This window comes from Coregonus clupeaformis, unplaced genomic scaffold (genome assembly GCF_020615455.1).
Source record: "Coregonus clupeaformis isolate EN_2021a unplaced genomic scaffold, ASM2061545v1 scaf0289, whole genome shotgun sequence".
Lineage (NCBI taxonomy): Eukaryota > Metazoa > Chordata > Actinopteri > Salmoniformes > Salmonidae > Coregonus > Coregonus clupeaformis.
In genome coordinates this window covers 150,397-169,658 of record NW_025533744.1, presented here as the reverse complement: position 1 = coordinate 169,658, position 19,262 = coordinate 150,397, and positions in this window count along the sequence as shown.

The window sequence follows — 19,262 nt, the reverse complement described above, 5'->3', positions numbered from 1 at the left end:
GTGACGTCATGTGACAGGAGGGTCATTTTTGCCTGTGGTCCGCTAGAGGGCATAAACAGCTACTATTGGACCGGTAATACGCATTCTAATAATAGGCGACCGAGCACTGACCAGTCGCTGCAGTAAGTAAATATGGTAGCCTAAAAGTGATATTGCAATCTGGCAGCATTGCAGCTAATTTATAATGTGCAGGAGAAGATAACGCGTTAGAAATACATGCAAATTGACCAGAATGATCAACTGTCCCCAATAGAATGATTAAATCCTATAACTAAAGTTACAAAACAGATCAGGTGGTTAGATCTTCAGGCATTCACCCAAGCATGATGCTTCCCTGTAGGCCCGACACAGCGATTCAAAACGTTACTGTGACTCATCATTACTCCAATGTCTGATCAGGACTGCGCCTACCCTAATGTGACTGACTAGATCACAACACAAAATACAGTGTTGTTGCAGTTCATCACATGCCGTTACATATTGTGCTATTTTACACATAGGCTTGCAGCTAAATCAACACATTATCTAACTTCATTTACACCATTGTCATGGTGATGAGCATACTTGTTGTATCTCAGAAATCTACTCTTAGACAACTGGCAGTCATAGGCTGTGTCCCAAATGACACCCTATTCCCTATATAGTGCACTACTCTTGACCATAGACCTATGGTCAAAAGTAGTGCACTATGTAGGGAATGGGGTGCCATTTGGGACGTGGACGTTATTGTGATGCTAGGAGAAGGGGAAAGAAAAAGGAGAACAGGCATGAATGAACACAGTGTCCAGAAGAGGCTGAATAGCCTCAGACATGAATAAACACAGTGTCCAGAAGAGGCTGCATAGCCTCAGACATTAATAAACACAGTGTCCAGAAGAGGCTGCATAGCCTCAGACATGAATAAACACAGTGTCCAGAAGAGGCTGCATAGCCTCAGACATGAATAAACACAGTGTCCAGAAGAGGCTGCATAGCCTCAGACATTAATAAACACAGTGTCCAGAAGAGGCTGCGTAGCCTCAGACATGAATAAACACAGTGTCCAGAAGAGGCTGTATAGCCTCCATTGAATCTCTTTCCCCAGGATAGATGTGAAGGCCTTGTGTGTTGTCACAGCATGCTGCTGGTGGTGTAGACCATTGCAAATCAAACATGATTATAACCCTAAAGTGTCGATCGTTTCTGGTAACGTCTTTCTCTCCTGTTTGTTCTAGTGAAACGTTATTGTCAATGAACACAGCTATGAGTAATTCAATTATATGTTTTCCTTCTTTTCTGTACTGAACCATATTTGTGTCCCAAATGGCACCCTATTCATTGTCTAGTGCACTACTTTTCATCAGGGCCCGTGTAGGGAATAGGGTGCAATTTGGGAGACGGCCAATGTGATATACGTTCCTCCTACAGTACTCTGTACTGAACCATGAATCATATTCATTTCCCCACTACAGTACAATGCAATAGGAATTTACATTTACGTCATTTAGCAGACGTTCTTATCCAGAGCGACTTACAAATTGGTGCATTCACCTTATAGCCAGTGGGATAACCACTTTACAAAGGGGGGGTGGATTACTTTATCCTATCATAGGTATTCCTTAAAGAGGTGGGGTTTCAAGTGTCTCCGGAAGGTGGTGAGTGACTCCGCTGTCCTGGCGTCGTAAGGGAGCTTGTTCCACCATTGGGGGTGCCAGAGCAGCGAACAGTTTTGACTGGGCTGAGCAGGAACTGTGCTTCCGCAGAGGTAGGGGGGCCAGCAGGCCAGAGGTGGATGAACGCAATGCCCTCGTTTGGGTGTAGGGTCTGATCAGAGCCTGAAGGTACGGAGGTGCCGTTCCCCTCACAGCTCCGTAGGCCTATCCTATATTAATAAAGGAAGGTATCTCCAGATCTAAAATCCATTTGCTAGAGCTTTTCCATGAACGTGCAACAGGGATTTTTTCCTCCCAAAAAACAACCATTTAACTGATTTATTGCAATATTTTCTGCACAGCACTGCATTTTCAGACTGTTTACACTGGAGTTAAGAGGCAGAGAGACACATGGGATCTAAAATCAGCAAAAAAAAAGAAACGTCCCTTTTTCAGGACCCTGTCTTTCAAAGATAATTCGTAAAAATCCAAATAACTTCACAGATCTTCATTGTAAAGGGTTTAAACACTGTTTCCCGTGCTTGTTCAATGAACCATAAACAATTAATGAACATGCACCTGTGGAACGGTCGTTAAGACACTAACACCTTACAGACGGTAGGCAATTAAGGTCACAGTTATGAAAACTTAGGACACTAAAGAGGCCTTTCTACTGACTCTGAAAAACACCTAAAGAAAGATGCCCAGGGTCCCTGTTCATCTGCGTGAACGTGCCTTAGGCATGCTGCAAGGAGGCATGAGGACTGCAGATGTGGCCAGGGCAATAAATTCCAATGTCCGTACTGTGAGACGCCTAAGACAGCGCTACAGGGAGACAGAATGGACAGCTGATCGTCCTCGCAGTGGCAGACCACGTGTAACAACACCTGCACAGGATCGGTACATCTGAACATCACACCTGCGGGACAGGTACAGGATGGTAACAACAACTGCCCGAGTTACACCAGGAACGCACAATCCCTCCATCAGTGCTCAGACTGTCCGCAATAGGCTGAGAGAGGCTGGACTGAGGGCTTGTAGGCCTGTTGTAAGGCAGGTCCTCAACAGACATCACTGGCAACAACGTCGCCTATGGGCACAAACCCACCGTCGCTGGACCAAACAGGACTGGCAAAAAGTGCTCTTCACTGATGAGTCGCGGTTTTGTCGTCGAAGGAATGAGCATTACACCGAGGCCTGTACTCTGGAGCGGGATCGATTTGGAGGTGGAGGGTCCGTCATGGTCTGGGGCGGTGTGTCACAGCATCATCGGACTGAGCTTGTTGTCATTGCAGGCAATCTCAACGCTGTGCGTTACAGGGAAGACATCCTCCTCCCTCATGTGGTACCCTTCCTGCAGGCTCATCCTGACATGACCCTCCAGCATGACAATGCCACCAGCCATACTGCTCGTTCTGTGCGTGATTTCCTGCAAGACAGGAATGTCATGGCCAGCGAAGAGCCCGGATCTCAATCCCATTGAGCACGTCTGGGACCTGTTGGATCAGAGGGTGAGGGCTAGGGCCATTCCCCACAGAAATGTCCGCAAACTTGCAGGTGCCTTGGTGGAAGAGTGAGGTAACATCTCACAGCAAGAACTGGCAAATCTGGTGCAGTCCATGAGGAGGAGATGCACTGCAGTACTTAATGCAGCTGGTGGCCACACCAGATACTGACTGTTACTTTTGATTTTGACCCTCCCGTTTGTTCAGGGACACATTATTCAATTTCTGTTAGTCACATGTCTGTGGAACTTGTTCAGTTTATGTCTCAGTTGTTTAATCTTATGTTCATACAAATATTTACACGTTAAGTTTTCTGAAAATAAACGCAGTTGACAGTGAGAGGACGTTTCTTTTTTTGCTGAGTTTACAAGGGAATGCACAGGTGTGAGATGTGCATGTCAATGTACATTTGGGATACAATCTTTTAGAATCAATATTCCGCTTCAATATGTTAGACTTTCTGAGGAGTGAACTGTATAATGTATGCATGCATGCATGGATTTGGATATTCATGCTTTCTCCGCATCCAGGTTTTGTTGTCATGGAAACTTTTTTGATGTCTGTAGTATATTTTTCGTCTGGTGGTAAAGCTCTCATTTTCACCCTCTGCTCCACTCAGAAAGCAACGGTACCTTCAAAAATATTCCAACTACCTAAAGCTAGGCCACACCACACACCCAGATCCCTTTGACATCGGAACATTCTCCTTTATCAGTATTCAGACTAATTGGACATCGAATAGACAGTGTTGGCCAAAGCTTTCCTTTTTAAAAGTTTTCATGGAAATATGTTTTATTTATACCTCTTTTGATTCTGGAATTGGTGATATGCCAGAATTATAGCATTTTTGTTTGATCTAACCAGAATGTCAGTCCTCGTTGAGCGTCATCTTCATCAGTACAGTAAACTATAGACGGCTCTGTCTACAAACGATATACCTGCCCCCCACAGGTGTTCACAGCAGAATAAAGAGTATCTGTGACACTCTGGCTCCATGGACTTTGATATTTGAGCCAGGGTTGTTCATTGTCATTGGTTTGGGTGTATTTCATTTGGTGGTGTTGGGGATGGGTGAGTTTCATTTTGTTTGTGTCTAGTGGTGATTGGTCTATGACTCCCAATCGGAGGTAACGAGTGTCAGCTGTCGGCTCGTTATCTCTGATTGGGAGCCATATATATTCTGTGTGTTTTCTCCTTTGTTTGGTGGGTTATTGTTCCAGTGTTGTATGTTCTGTCGGTGTCACAGAGGACTTCACGTATCGTCATTTGTTGTTTTTTCGTGGTTGCTTTAATTAAATAAAGTCATCATGTTCACTCCACGCCGCTGCGTATTGGTCCGCTCCTTCAGACGATCGTGACAGAATAACCCACCAAAAAAGGACCAAGCAGCGCGTCCAGGAGCAAAGGGTCTGGACATGGGAGGAACTGTTGGACGGTAAAGGGTCCTGGACGTGGGAAGAAATCCTGGACGGCATGGATCGCCGTCCATGGAGCGAAACAGAGGAGAGGCGACGGAGAGAGGAGCAACGGCGTCGGCAGAGCCAACGTCGGAAGGACGAGAGGCAACCCCAAGAAATTTTTGGGGGGCACATGGCTTGGGCGACGGAGCAGCAGGAGGCTGCCACAAGGCAGAGTCAGAGGGCTGCCAGGTTAAGGGGGCTGACGGAGGCAGAGAAGGGACGGATTCAGTGGGCTACCAGGTCAAGGGGGGCTACTGGGTAAAGCAGGGAAGGAAGGTGTTGAGGCACGGCGTGAGGTACTGGGGTGTGTAACCAGTTCGGTCCGGCCCGTTCCTAGTCCCGAGGTGCAGCCAGTAGTGTGTGTTCCCGTGACGGTACGGCCTGTTCCGGTCCCTCGCACTAAGTGTAAGGTGCGCGTCGCCAGCCCGGTTCGGCCTGTTCCTGCCATACGCACCAAGTATGCGGTGCGCGTCGCCAGCTCAGCCCGGCCTGTTCCTACTCCACGCACCAGGGATACGGTGCGCCGCCAGCCCAGCCCGGCCTGTTCCTACTCCACGCACCAGGGATACGGTGCGCCCGCCAGCCCAGCCCGGCCTGTTCCTACTCCACGCACCAGGGATACGGTGCGCCGCCAGCCCGGCCCGGCCTGTTCCGGCCACTCGCACCAGGGATACGGTGCGCGTCGCCAGCCCCGCCCGGCCTGTTCCTGCTCTCCGCACTAGGCGTGAGGTGAGTCCCCAGGGTCCAGCATGCCCTGTTCCGGCTCCCCGCACTAGGCGTTATGGGAGTCCCCAGGGTCCAGCATGCCCTGTTCCGACTCCCCGCACTAGCCCTGAGATGCGTGTCCTCAGCCCGGTACCTCCAGTTCCGGCACCACGCATCAGGCCTACGGTGCGTCCCCCAGGGCCAAGCATGCCCTGTTGCTGCTTCCCGCACTAGCCCTGAGATGCGTGTCCTCAGCCCGGTACCTCCAGTTCCGGCACCACGCATCAGGCCTACGGTGCGTCCCCAGGGTCCAGCATGCCCTGTTGCTTCTCCCCGCACTAGCCCTGAGATGCGTGTCCTCAGCCCGGTACCTCCTGTTCCGGCACCACGCACCAGGCCTACGATGCGCCTCAGACGGCCAGAGTCTGCCGTCTGCCCAACGGGGCCTGAACTGCCCGTCTGCCCAAAGCCTGCAAAGCCGCCCGTCTGCCATGAGCCATCAGAGCCGTCCGCCAGACCGGAGCCGCTAGAGCCTTCCGCCAGACAGGATCAGCCAGAGCCTTCCGCCAGACAGGATCAGCCAGAGCCTTCTGCCAGACAGGATCAGCCAGAGCCTTCTGCCAGACAGGATCAGCCAGAGCCTTCTGCCAGACAGGATCAGCCAGATCCGTCAGCCAGCCATGAGCAGCCAGATCCGTTAGCCAGCCATGAGCAGCCAGATCCGTTAGCCAGCCATGAGCAGCCAGTTCCGTCAGCCAGCCATGAGCCGTCCAGCCAGGATCCGCCAGAGCCGTCCAGCCAGGATCCGCCAGAGCCGTCCAGCCGGGATCCGCCAGAGCCGTCCAACCGGGATCCGTCAGAGCCGTCCAGCCAGGATCCGCCAGCCAGCCAGGATCCGCCAGAGCCAGCCAGCCAGGATCCGCCATTTAGTCAGGTGCTGCCCCTTAGCTCGGTGTTGCTCCTTATCCTGTTGCTGTCCCTTATCCTGGTGCTGTCCCTTAGCCTGGTACTGCCCCTTAGTCCGGTACTGCCCCTTAGTCCGGTACTGCTCCGTAGTCCGGGGCTGCCCCTTAGTCCGGTGCTGCCCCTTAGCCCGGTGCTGCCCCTTGTCCCGGTGCTGCCCCTTATCCCGGTGCTGCCCCTTATCCCGGTGCTGCCCCTTAGGCCGATGCTGCCCCTTAGTCCGGTGTTGCCCCTTAGTCCAGGTGGGGTTAGTTGGAGGGTGGTCATTGGGAGGAGGCTACCGAAGCAGGTTGTGACTGTGGTGGGGTGGGGATCACGACCGGGGCCAGAGCCGCCACCGTGGACAGACGCCCACCCAGACCCTCCCCTAGTCCTGATATTGGTGCGCCCGGAGTTCGCACCTTTAGGGGGGGTACTGTGACACTCTGGCTCCATGGACTTTGATATTTGAGCCAGGGTTGTTCATTGTCATTGGTTTGGGTGTATTTCATTTGGTGGTGTTGGGGATGGGTGAGTTTCATTTTGTTTGTGTCTAGTGGTGATTGGTCTATGACTCCCCAATCGGAGGTAACGAGTGTCAGCTGTCGGCTCGTTATCTCTGATTGGGAGCCATATATATTCTGTGTGTTTTCTCCTTTGTTTGGTGGGTTATTGTTCCAGTGTTGTATGTTCTGTCGGTGTCACAGAGGACTTCACGTATCGTCATTTGTTGTTTTTTCGTGGTTGCTTTAATTAAATAAAGTCATCATGTTCACTCCACGCGCTGCGTATTGGTCCGCTCCTTCAGACGATCGTGACAGTATCCATGACAACAGGGGAGTAAATAGATAACGTTTATAGGAGGAAGGTATTAAACTTGTGTGTGGTGTTACGTTCCCCAACAAGAAAACCCCCCACAAAAAATTATGTCAAACAGAAAGGGGAACTAACAAAGAGTCACTGACAACAACCAAAACGAAACAGGTGGGGGTTTCAGGAGGGGTTCTGAAAGACACTCTGATAGATTCATTATTAATGACTAATTATTACACCCTGAAACTGTTTATAATGTGTTAGAAATGTGTGAGTGTAGGACCAGTAAAGACTCAGCAATGTGAGTAAGAGTTAGGCCAGACAAAGGACAAGGAGAACTGTCTACAGACAACTGAGAAACCAAGATAAAGAGGCCTCCCAATTTAGGGAGGGGAGAAACTGTTATGAAAACATGGTGCAGAATATTGTGAAAACGGACATAAATGAGGAATGCAGGGAGTAGGCTATGATAAGAAAGTGTGTGTGTGTGTGTGTATGTACAGTGGGGGAAAAAAGTATTTAGTCAGCCACCAATTGTGCAAGTTCCCCCACTTAAAAAGATGAGAGAGGCCTGTAATTTGAGAGAGGCCTGTAAATAAACGGTGAGCAAAAATCCCAGAACCACACGGGGGGACCTAGTGAATGACCTGCAGAGAGCTGGGACCAAAGTAACAAAGCCTACCATCAGTAACACACTACGCCACCAGGGACTCAAATCCTGCAGTGCCAGACGTGTCCCCCTGCTTAAGCCAGTACATGTCCAGGCCCGTCTGAAGTTTGCTAGAGTGCATTTGGATGATCCAGAAGAGGATTGGGAGAATGTCATATGGTCAGATGAAACCAAAATAGAACTTTTTGGTAAAAACTAAACTCGTCGTGTTTGGAGGACAAAGAATGCTGAGTTGCATCCAATGAACACCATACCTACTGTGAAGCATGGGGGTGGAAACATCATGCTTTGGGGCTGTTTTTCTGCAAAGGGACCAGGACGACTGATCCGTGTAAAGGAAAGAATGAATGGGGCCATGTATCGTGAGATTTTGAGTGAAAACCTCCTTCCATCAGCAAGGGCATTGAAGATGAAACGTGGCTGGGTCTTTCAGCATGACAATGATCCCAAACACACCACCCGGGCAATGAAGGAGTGGCTTCGTAAGAAGCATTTCAAGGTCCTGGAGTGGCCTAGCCAGTCTCCAGATCTCAACCCCATAGAAAATCTTTGGAGGGAGTTGAAAGTCCGTGTTGCCCAGCGACAGCCCCAAAACATCACTGCTCTAGAGGAGATCTGCATGGAGGAATGGGCTAAAATACCAGCAACAGTGTGTGAAAACCTTGTGAAGACTTACAGAAAACGTTTGACCTGTGTCATTGCCAACAAAGTGTCACACCCTGGTTCTGGGACTCATTATGTTGAGCCAGGGTGTGTTCATTTCTATGTGTGTATTTCTATGTTGGTATTTCTAGTTTGTTGTATTCTATGTTTGCCTGAGTGACTCCCAATCAGAGGCAACGAGTGTCAGCTGTTGGCTGGTTGTCTCTGATTGGGAGCCATATTTAAACTGTATGTTTTCCCTTTGTGGTTGTGGGTTTTTGTTCCGTGTTCGGTCATTGATACCGTGGACGTCACGAGTCGTTTCTTGTTTTGTTTCGTGCTTTAACTAATTAAAGTCATGTTTGTTCATCACGCTGCGCCTTGGTCTACTCCTTACCTCGATCGTGACAGAAAAACCCACCATGCAACGACCAAGCAGCGTGTCCAGGGGCAGCCCTTGGGGTGGACATGGGAGGAAGCGCCGGGAAAGGCCCTGGCGAAAGAGGAGCAGCGTGTCCAGGAGCAGGCAGCCTGGACATGGGAGGAGATATTGGACGGTAAAGGGTCCTGGACTTGGGGGAAATCCTGGCCGGGATGGATCGCCGGCCATGGAGTGAGACGGTGGAGAGGCGACGGAGAGAGGAGCAACGGCGTGATCAGGGTCGTCGCCGGACGGTCGTGAGGCAACCCCAGAAATTTTTTAGGGGGGCACACGGCATGGACGACGGGGCTGACGGAGGAGAAAAGGGGGCGGATCCAGAAGGCCACCAGGCCAGGGGTTCACCGCCCCTGTACGTCCTGTGCGGATGCCTCACACAGAGTGTGTGAGGGTAGGCATTCAGCCAGGACGGGTGGTGGCCGCTCTTCACTCCAGGCCTCCTATCCGTCTCCACAGCCCGGTTCGGCCTGTCCCTGCTCCACGCACCAAGCCTACGGTGTGCGTCGCCAGCCCAGTCCGGCCTGTCCCTGCTCCACGCACCAAGCCTACGGTGTGCGTCGACAGCCCAGCCCGGCCTGTCCCTGCTCCACGCACCAAGCCTACAGTGTGCATCGACAGCCCAGCCCGGCCTGTCCCTGCTCCACGCACCAAGCCTACGGTGTGCGTCGACAGCCCAGCCCGGCCTGTCCCTGCTCCACGCACTAAACCTACGGTGCGCGTCGCCAGCCCGGTCCGGCCTGTTCCTGCCACCCGCACCAAGTCTACGGTGCGCGTCGCCAGCCCGACCCGGCCTGTTCCTGCCACTCGCACCAAACCTACGGTGCGCGTCGCCAGCCCGGTCCGGCCTGTTCCTGCCACCCGCACCAAGTCTAAGGTGCGCGTCGCCAGCCCGACCCGGCCTGTTCCTGCCACTCGCACCAAACCTACGGTGCGCGCTCGCCAGCCCGGTCCGGCCTGTTCCTGCCACTCGCACTAAGCCAGGGGTGCGAGAAGTCAGCCTGGTAAGGCCCGTCCCTCTTCCACGCACCAAGCCAGGGGTGCGAGTCGTCCAGCCTGGTAAGGCCCGTCCCCTCTTCCACGCACCAAGCCAGGGGTGCGAGTCGTCAGCCTGGTAAGGCCCGTTCCTCCTCCACGCACAAAGCCAGGGGTGCGAGTCGTCAGCCTGGTAAGGCCCGTTCCTCCTCCACGCACCAAGCCAGGGGTGCGAGTCGACAGCCTGGTAAGGATCGCTCCTGTTAAGTCCAGTCCTGCTCCAGCCGGCGGGGCCAGACTGGACCAGGGGCACTATGGGGGGTGTATTGGAGGGTGGTGGTCAAGGCCGGAGCCAGAACCGCCGCCGAGGAGGTATGCCCGCCCAGCCCTCCCCTGGTTTGTTTAGTTGAGGCGCGGTCGCAGTCCGCGCCTTTAGGGGGGGGTACTGTCACACCCTGGTTCTGGGACTCATTATGTTGAGCCAGGGTGTGTTCATTTCTATGTGTGTATTTCTATGTTGGTATTTTTAGTTTGTTGTATTCTATGTTTGCCTGAGTGACTCCCAATCAGAGGCAACGAGTGTCAGCTGTTGGCTGGTTGTCTCTGATTGGGAGCCATATTTAAACTGTATGTTTTCCCTTTGTGGTTGTGGGTTTTTGTTCCGTGTTCGGTCATTGATACCGTGGACGTCACGAGTCGTTTCTTGTTTTGTTTCGTGCTTTAACTAATTAAAGTCATGTTTGTTCATCACGCTGCGCCTTGGTCTACTCCTTACCTCGATCGTGACACAAAGGGTATATAACAAAGTATTGAGAAACTTTTGTTATTGACCAAATACTTATTTTCCACCATAATTTGCAAATAAATTCATTAAAAATCCTACAATGTGATTTTCTGGAATTTCTTTTCTCATTTTGTCTGTCATAGTTGACGTGTACATATGATGAAAATTACAGGCCTCTCTCATCTTTTTAAGTTGGAGAACTTGCACAATTGGTGGCTGACTAAATACTTTTTTCCCCCACTGTATGTGTGTATGTGTGAACTGATGGTCAGGAGAGCAGTTTTAGAGTGGAAAACTACAGCCCGCCTACAGAGGGGAGGGATTTCTTTTTGTATGACATATGAGTATAAAAGATGGACTCTGAAATTGTGATGGCAGAATTCTCAATGAATAAATCTCTGACTATGCAGATCGAGACTCTGTCCGTTACTTAAATCCCAAAAGTTACTTACAACCTTTTGGGAGACGCACAGAAACACTGAAATAGTTTGTTAAATAATTCACGTAACACACTCGTGGGGTTGTCCACTGAAATTTGCATAGCAACAACAACTGGGACCTAAGTAGAGGCAAACTAAAGAAAAACCCACACCAAACTTAAAGACAGGAAGAAAACCAAAAAGTTGGAGCAAAACAAAGTCAGATAAAGGATGTTTGTGTAGAAATACAAAATAGGGACCACCAACTAAACTAAACTAAACTACTTTTAACCCTCCACATCTACCAAGACAACTGGAGCACTGGGCCAGCCACTCTTAAATAGCACCTGGGCCAGCACAGGTGAAACACCTTCCCACTAATGAGATGGCAACCAGCAAAGGTGTAACACATACTCAATGTGGAACGGGTTCTATTATTTACTCACCTTTATCTAGAATCTCCAGTTGAAACTAGCTAGCCAGCTAACTAGCTACTTGCTATTAGCCACCGTTAGCGGTTTTCACCCAGAACATCGGATTTTCTGCCGGAATATTAACTGGACCTTAACATCGGATCGCAACTAGCTAGCCGCAACCGAATGGATATTGCTGTAGGCTAATCACCACTGCCCCCGAAGCAAGCACCAGTTAGCCTTGAGCTAGCCTCGAGCCAGGCCCATATCCCGGCTATCTACCTCTTTGTCTACCGGACGGGATTAGCCAGCTAACTAGCTACTTGCTATTAGCCACCGTTAGCGGTTTTTCACCATTGTCCGTGGCCTGCACTACCTACCAGCCAGCTCTAGCCTGGACTATTATCGGCCAGTCTGCACTGTCTGCACATCGCGATATCGACCCAGAACCTATCGGATTTTCTGCCGGAATCACTGAATCACTGGACCTTTAGCACTGGATAATCGCAACTCGCTAGCTGCAACCAAATGAACGTTATTGTTGGCTAATCAGCCTTGAGCTAGCCTTGAGTCAGGCACATCTCCCGGCTATCTACCTCCCTGTCAACCGGACGGGACCTCCTAGAGTCGACACGGAGCCCCGCTGATCCATCACGACTGGTCTGCCGACGTAATCATCTGTGGTTTCAACAGGCTTCCCGTTGCGACGACCACGAAGATCCATCTGCTAGCCCCGGCCCGCTAGCACACGCAAACAACAGCCGTGCTTCCTGCTCGCTGGGCTGTAGCACCAATTCGAACTGCTCTCGGACTCACATATTGCTGTTCACTGGACCTTATGATCACTCAGCTGCACAGCTGATGCCTGCTGGACTGTTCCTTTACACGGTACCCTGTCCTGTTTATCTGTTTAGCCTCAGCCCAAACTTTCATCGCCATTACCAGTTGTTGTCTTAGCGCTCTCTAATAACACCTGTGATTGCTTTATGCCTCTCTCCCATGTCAATATGCTTTGCCTATTGCTGTTCCAGTTAGTTGTTATTATACAATTTCACTGTAGAACCCCAAGTCCCTCTCAAACTGCCTCAAATAGCTCCTTTATTCCACCCCCCATACACGCCGAGACCGTCTCAATCGGTGCCTCCAGTGATGCTATCTCTTTCATTGTTACCCAACGCTTAGGTTTACCTCCACTGTACTCATATCCTTCCATATCCTTGTCTGTACATAATGCCCTGAATCTTTTCTACAACGCCCGGAAATCTGCCCCCTTTATTCTCTGTACCCAACGCACTAGAAGACCAGTTCTTAAAGCCTTTAGCCGTATCCTTATTCTACTCCTCTGTTCCTCTGCTGATGTAGAGGCTAACCCAGGCCCTGCAGCCCCCAGTATCACTCCTACTCCCCAGGAGCTATCATTTGTTGACTTCTATAACCGTAAAAGCCTTGGTTTTCTGCACATTAACATCAGAAGCCTCCTTCCTAAGTTTTAGTTATTCACTGCGTTAGCACACTCTGCCAACCCTGATGTTCTAGCAGTGTCTGAATCCTGGCTTAGGAAGGCCACCAAAAATGTCCATCCCCAACTACAACATTTTCCATCTAGATAGAACTGCCAAAGGGGGTGGAGTTGCAATCTACTGTAGAGATAGCCTGCAGAGCTCTATCATATTATCCAGGTCTGTGCCCAAACAGTTTGAGCTCCTACTTCTAAAAATCCACCTTTCCAGAAATAAGTCTCTCACTGTTGCCGCTTGCTACAGACCCCCCTCAGCCCCCAGCTGTGCCCTGGACACCATATGTGAATTGATTGCCCCCCATCTATCCTCAGAGTTCGTACTGCTTGGTGACCTAAACTGGGGTATGCTTAACACCCCGGCCATCCTACAATCCAAACTAGATGCCCTCAATCTCACACAAATTATCAAGGAACCTACCAGGTACAACCCTAAATCCGTAAACATGGGCACCCTCATAGATATCATCCTGACTAACTTACCCTCTAAATACACCTCTGCTGTCTTCAACCAGGATCTCAGCGATCACTGCCTTATTGCTTGCGTCCGTAACGGGTCTGCGGTCAATCGACAACCCCTCATCACTGTCAAACGCTCCCTAAAACACTTTAGCGAGCAGGCCTTCCTAATTGACCTGGCCCAGGTATCCTGGATGGATATCGATCTCATTCCGTCAGTAGAGGATGCCTGGTTGTTCTTTAAAAGTGTTTTCCTCTCAATCTTAAATAAGCATGCCCCATTCAAAAAATTCAGAACTAAGAACAGATATAGCCCCTGGTTCTCCTCAGACTTGACTGCCCTTGACCAGCATAAAAACATCCTGTGGCGTACTGCATTAGCATCGAATAGCCCCCGCGAAATGCAACTTTTCAGGGAAGTTAGGAATCAATATACACAAGCAGTTAGGAAAGCAAAGGCTAGCTTTTTCAAACAGAAATTGGCATCCTGTAGCACTAACTCCAAAAAGTTTTGGGACACTGTAATGTCTATGGAGAATAAGAGCACCTCCTCCCAGCTGCCCACTGCACTGAGGCTAGGAAACACTATCACCACCGATAAATCTACAATAATTGAGAATTTCAACAAGCATTTTGCTACGGCTGGCCATGCTTTCCACCTGGCTACCACTACCCCGGCCACCAGCTCTGCACCCTCCGCTGCAACTTGCCCATGCCACCCCCACTTCTCCTTCACACAAATTCAGACAACTGATGTTCTGAAAGAGCTGCAAAATCTGGACCCCTACAAATCAGCTGAGCTTGACAATCTGGACCCTTTCTTTCTAAAATTAGCTGCCGGAATTGTTGCAACCCCTATTACTAGCCTGTTCAACCTCTCTTTCGTAACGTCTGAGATCCCCAGAGATTGGAAACCTGCCGCGGTCATCCCCCTCTTCAAAGGGGGAAGAGAAATGACAGTCCATCATTACTTTAAGACATCAAGGTCAGTCAATGTGGACAATTTCAAGAACTTTTAAAGTTTCTTCAAGTGCAGTCGCAAAAACCATCAAGTGCTATGATGAAACTGGCTCTCATGACGACCGCCACAGGAATGGAAGACCCAGAGTTACCTCTGCTGCAGAGGATAAGTTCATTAGAGTTACCAGCCTCAGAAATTGCATCCCAAATAAATGCTTCACAGTTCAAGTCACAGACACATCTCAACATCAACTGTTCAGAGGGGACTGTGTGAATCAGGCATTCATGGTCGAATTGCTGCAAAGAAACCCCTACTAAAGGACACCAATAAGAAGAAGAGACTTGCTTGGGCCAAGAAACACGAGCAATGGACATTAGACCGGTGGAAATGTGTCCTTTGGTCTGGAGTCCAAATTTGAGATTTTTGGTTCCAACCGCCGTGTCTTTGTGAGACGCGGTGTGGGTGAACGGATGATCTCCGCATGTGTAGTTCCCACCGCAAAGCATGGAGGACGAGGTGGTATGGTGAGGGGGTGCATTGCTGGTGACACTGTCTGTGATTTATTTAGAATTCAAGGAACACTGAACCAGCATGGCTACCACAGCATTCTGCAGCGACACGCCATCCCATCTGGTTTGGGCTTAGTGGGACTATCATTTGTTTTTCAACAGGACAATGACCCAACACACATCCAGGCTTTGTAAGGGCTATTTTACCAAGAAGGAGAGTGATGGAGTGCTGCATCAGATGACCTGGCCTCCACAATCCCCGACCTCAACCCAATTGAGATGGTTTGGGATGAGTCGGACCGCAGAGCGAAGGAAAAGCAGTAAACAAGTGCTCAGCATATGTGGGAACTCCTTCAAGACAGTTGGAAAAGCATTCCAGGTGAAGGTGGTTGAGAGAATGCCAAGAGTGTGCAATGCTGTCATCAATGCAAAGGGTGGCTACTTTGAAGAATCTCAAATATAAAATATATTTTAATTTGTTTAACACTTTTTTGGTTACTACATGATTCCATATGTGTTATTTCATAGTTTTGATGTCTTCACTATTATTCTACAATGTAGAAAATAGTAAAAATAAAGAAAAACCCTTGAATGAGTAGATGTGTCCAAACTTTTGACTGGTAAATGTGTAACTGATTAGTTATATGAACGCACCATGCAACAATATCAAAGATTTTATTGAGTTACAGTTAATAGAAGGAAATCAGTCAATTTAAATAAATTAATCAGGCCCTAATCTATGGATTTCATATGACTGAGAATACAGACAAGCATCTCTTGGTCACAGATACCTTAAAATAAATAAAAGGTAGGGGCGTGGATCAGAAAACCAGTCAGCATCTAGTGTGACCACTATTTTCCTCATGCAGCGTGGCAAATCTTCACATAGAGTTGATCAGGTTGTTGATTGTGGCCTGTTGAATGTTGTCCCACTCCTCTTCAATGGCTGTGCAAAGTTCCTGGATATTGGCAGGAACTGGAACACACTGTTGTACACGTCGATCCAGATCATCCCAAACAGCAATTATGCTTAAATGCCTTGCTCAAGGGTACATTGACAGATTCGAACCTAGTCATCTCAGGGATTCGAACCAACAACCTTTTGGTTACTGGTCCAACGCTCTTAACCGCTAAGCTACCTGCCACTACCTGTTTACATCCAGGGATGTACACAACCGAAAGTAAAAGAGGCACAAAAAAAACGAATCTGAAGAAAGTGCACAGAATGACAGATCTATAACTCCCATTTCTATGTGAATTTGGTCGGGTCGCCCAAAAAGTTACATGTTGCAGCTTTATTAACAATGACTTGGCCAATTGCTTCCAAAAACATACTACAAAGAAGAAAAAAACTTGCTACCTAGCCATAAAAGAAAGACATTTAAATGTACCTGCCATGACAGCTAACCAGGGCCGGCGTTATGGGCGGGACGTAGGGGTCCTGGCCCGCACCTACCGTACCTCCTTGCCCGTCCAAATAAAATATTGAAATATTGATCATTTATTTGACCGAGACACGCGCCGTCAGAAAGACGCATCAATCTCAGATAAAGCATCCAAGCGAGCGAAACAGCGCCCCTCTGTCTCCGTATGTGTAGACCATGTATCTGATGCTGTCTGGACAAAAGGAGTATGGCATGTCATACTTTTTCTGTCCTGAATAAACCCAATGCGTTTCTATGGGCATAATATGCAGACCTAAGCTTGTCGCCTGCATTCCCGCCTTCGGGACAACGACTCGCATTGTTAGGGCGGAGACATTAGCATCTCGTCATTATATACAGATCTCTGGTTTCAGCAAAGTTGGCGGGTGCACAGTGCAGTGTTCGGATGCTGGCTTCCCCTAAAGTAAATTGATGTTTTGTCAAAATTATATAATTGCTCCTGTCTAATTAAAATCATTCAAAAATACTTTACCAGAGAGCTTGACTTAGCCACAGAGGATAATTATCTTTTTTTTATTTTTTATTTTATTTTTATAGCTGTGGATTGTTTCAAATCACAAGTGCAAATGCCTATTTGGGAATGCCAGCAATTTGTGCAGTATAAATTAAAATGTTGAGAAAAGAAGGGCTGTGTAGCGAAGATATGGGCATCTCTCTCCAGAATGCATGCACTCAGCTCTCCAGAATGTGCTCCGCTGTCTCCCGCTAATTCTTGCACATTCATTGTTTAATTGTGTGACTTGCTCTTTGATTGTTTATTATGTATAAATTTCCATTACGTATGTAACCAGTAGGCCTAGTAAATGTACCGTTAATCCCTGTCATTTGGCTACATTAATTTATGTTAATGCATGTTTTACAGTCATTTACCGTTCTCATTCTCGGAGTGGAAACATTGTTTGCAGAGTTCCCAACCTGATACACTTGTGAGAAACAAGTTTTGGTTTATTTCATAACCATAATTTAGGAGTTTTGTCAATTTTTTCCATTGTCTTTTGTTTAGAGTGTGTGGTTTTTCTGTCCTGATAACGTTGAGGGAGCGCGCGCCTGAGCACGCCAACCTGCTGAGTTGATACCATGTTGCACTTCACTAGGGATAGCTCAAGTCAAGGCAGATAGAAAGAGAGGCAGACAGGCGGAGTAGAGAGATTAATGAGATTAAAAGAACCAGAATTTTCATCAGGATATTTTTCTACCGTTTTTATTTGTTGGCTTTAGGCCTATGTATTTTACTTAGTTAACGATGGAAATTATAGGCCTACTGCTGCATTGGCCTATTGGCTATCTCTGAGTTTAGCCGCCAATGGATCACGGTGTACCAATGTGTCCATATGGCAAAGGCTGGTGCTCTTGCATTAGTTTAATTTTAACTTTTAGAATTTTATGATTTTTTATTACGATTTTTATGATTAACCATGACAATAATTTTGAGAAATTAAAACATTATCAAAAATGAAACTGTTCCACCAAAATGTACATATAAAAATAATCATAATTCGCACGCAGCTAAGTAGACATGCTAGGATAAATTGTAAGCTTCTGTAACAGTGTTGCTTCCTACCTGGGCTCGAACCAGGGACCCTCTGCACACATCGACAACAGTCACTCTCGAAGCACCGTTACCCGTCGCTCCACAAAAGCCGCGGCCCTTGCAGAGCAAAGGGAAACAACTACTTCAAGGTCTCAGAGCGCACCGCTAACTAGCTAGCCATTTCACACCGGTTACACTTCCTCAAACTTGAAACTCACGAGCTACCTATACTCTTTATTATAAACTGGGTGGTTCGAACACTGAATGCTGATTGGCTGAAAGCCGTGGTATATCAGACCCTGTACCAGGGGTATGACAAAACATTACTTTTTACTGTTCAAATGATGTTGGTAACCAGTTTATAATAGCAATAAGGCACCTCAGGGATTTGTTGTATATAGCAGGACTAAGTTCTGTGTTGTGTCATACCGAAGAACAGCCCTTAGCCATGGTATATCGGCCATATTCCACACCCCCTCTGGCCTTATTGCCTAATTATAACACCCATTAAGACAATTCATGCAGGCGTGCACACAGGAGGTCCTGTGAAAAAAACGGGCATGCCTATATAAATCAAATGCCTGTCCAACTGATTCATTCTGGCACTGGCCCTGCAGCTAACAGCCGGGATTCATTGGTGGACATTGTGCAATCAGTGGTAAACTGCTAAGACACGTCGTGATTGACAGGTTGCGCCAGACAACACGGCACATGTGAGCTGTCACCAACCAACCAGTGTAGAGTATGCAGGTCTATGAAATCCTAATCTAATTGGTTAGAATAAACAGGTCCCACCTCCCAGAGTTCCAGCTCTCGCTCTCTCTCTCTTTTGCTTGCAAATGTCTGTTTGAACATCTACACATATTTTTGTCACAGTAAAAGTACTGCCAAAAGTCTGAGTGCATGTGTACAGATGCAATTATTGCTGGCAAATGTTAACTAACAAGATTGCGAAGTGGTCTAAGGCACTGCATCGCAGTGCTAGCTGTGCCACTAGAGATCCTGGTTTGAATCCAGGCTCTGTCGTAGCCGGCCGCGACCGGGAGACCCATGGGGCGGCGCACAATTGGTCCAGGGTAGGGGAGGGAATGGCCGGCAGGGATGTAGCTCAGTTGGTAGAGCATGGCATTTCAACGCCAGGGTTGTGGGTTTGATTCCAGTATAAAAAATAAAAATGTATGCACTAACTGTAAGTCGCTCTGGATAAGAGAGTCTGCTAAATGACTAAAATCTAACTACAAATGTTTTTTTTTTTCATGTTCACAACTCATCAGTTACACGTTTGAGTATGTGTTTACAACTACATATTATTCTTTCACGTTCACAACTCAGTTACACACTTGCAAAATTGTGTTTACAACTAAGAATATATTCTACAAACTCAAATCATTATGTCAGTGATTTATCTCCATACTTCCACTGTGATAAGTGCCTATCTGCGGTGAC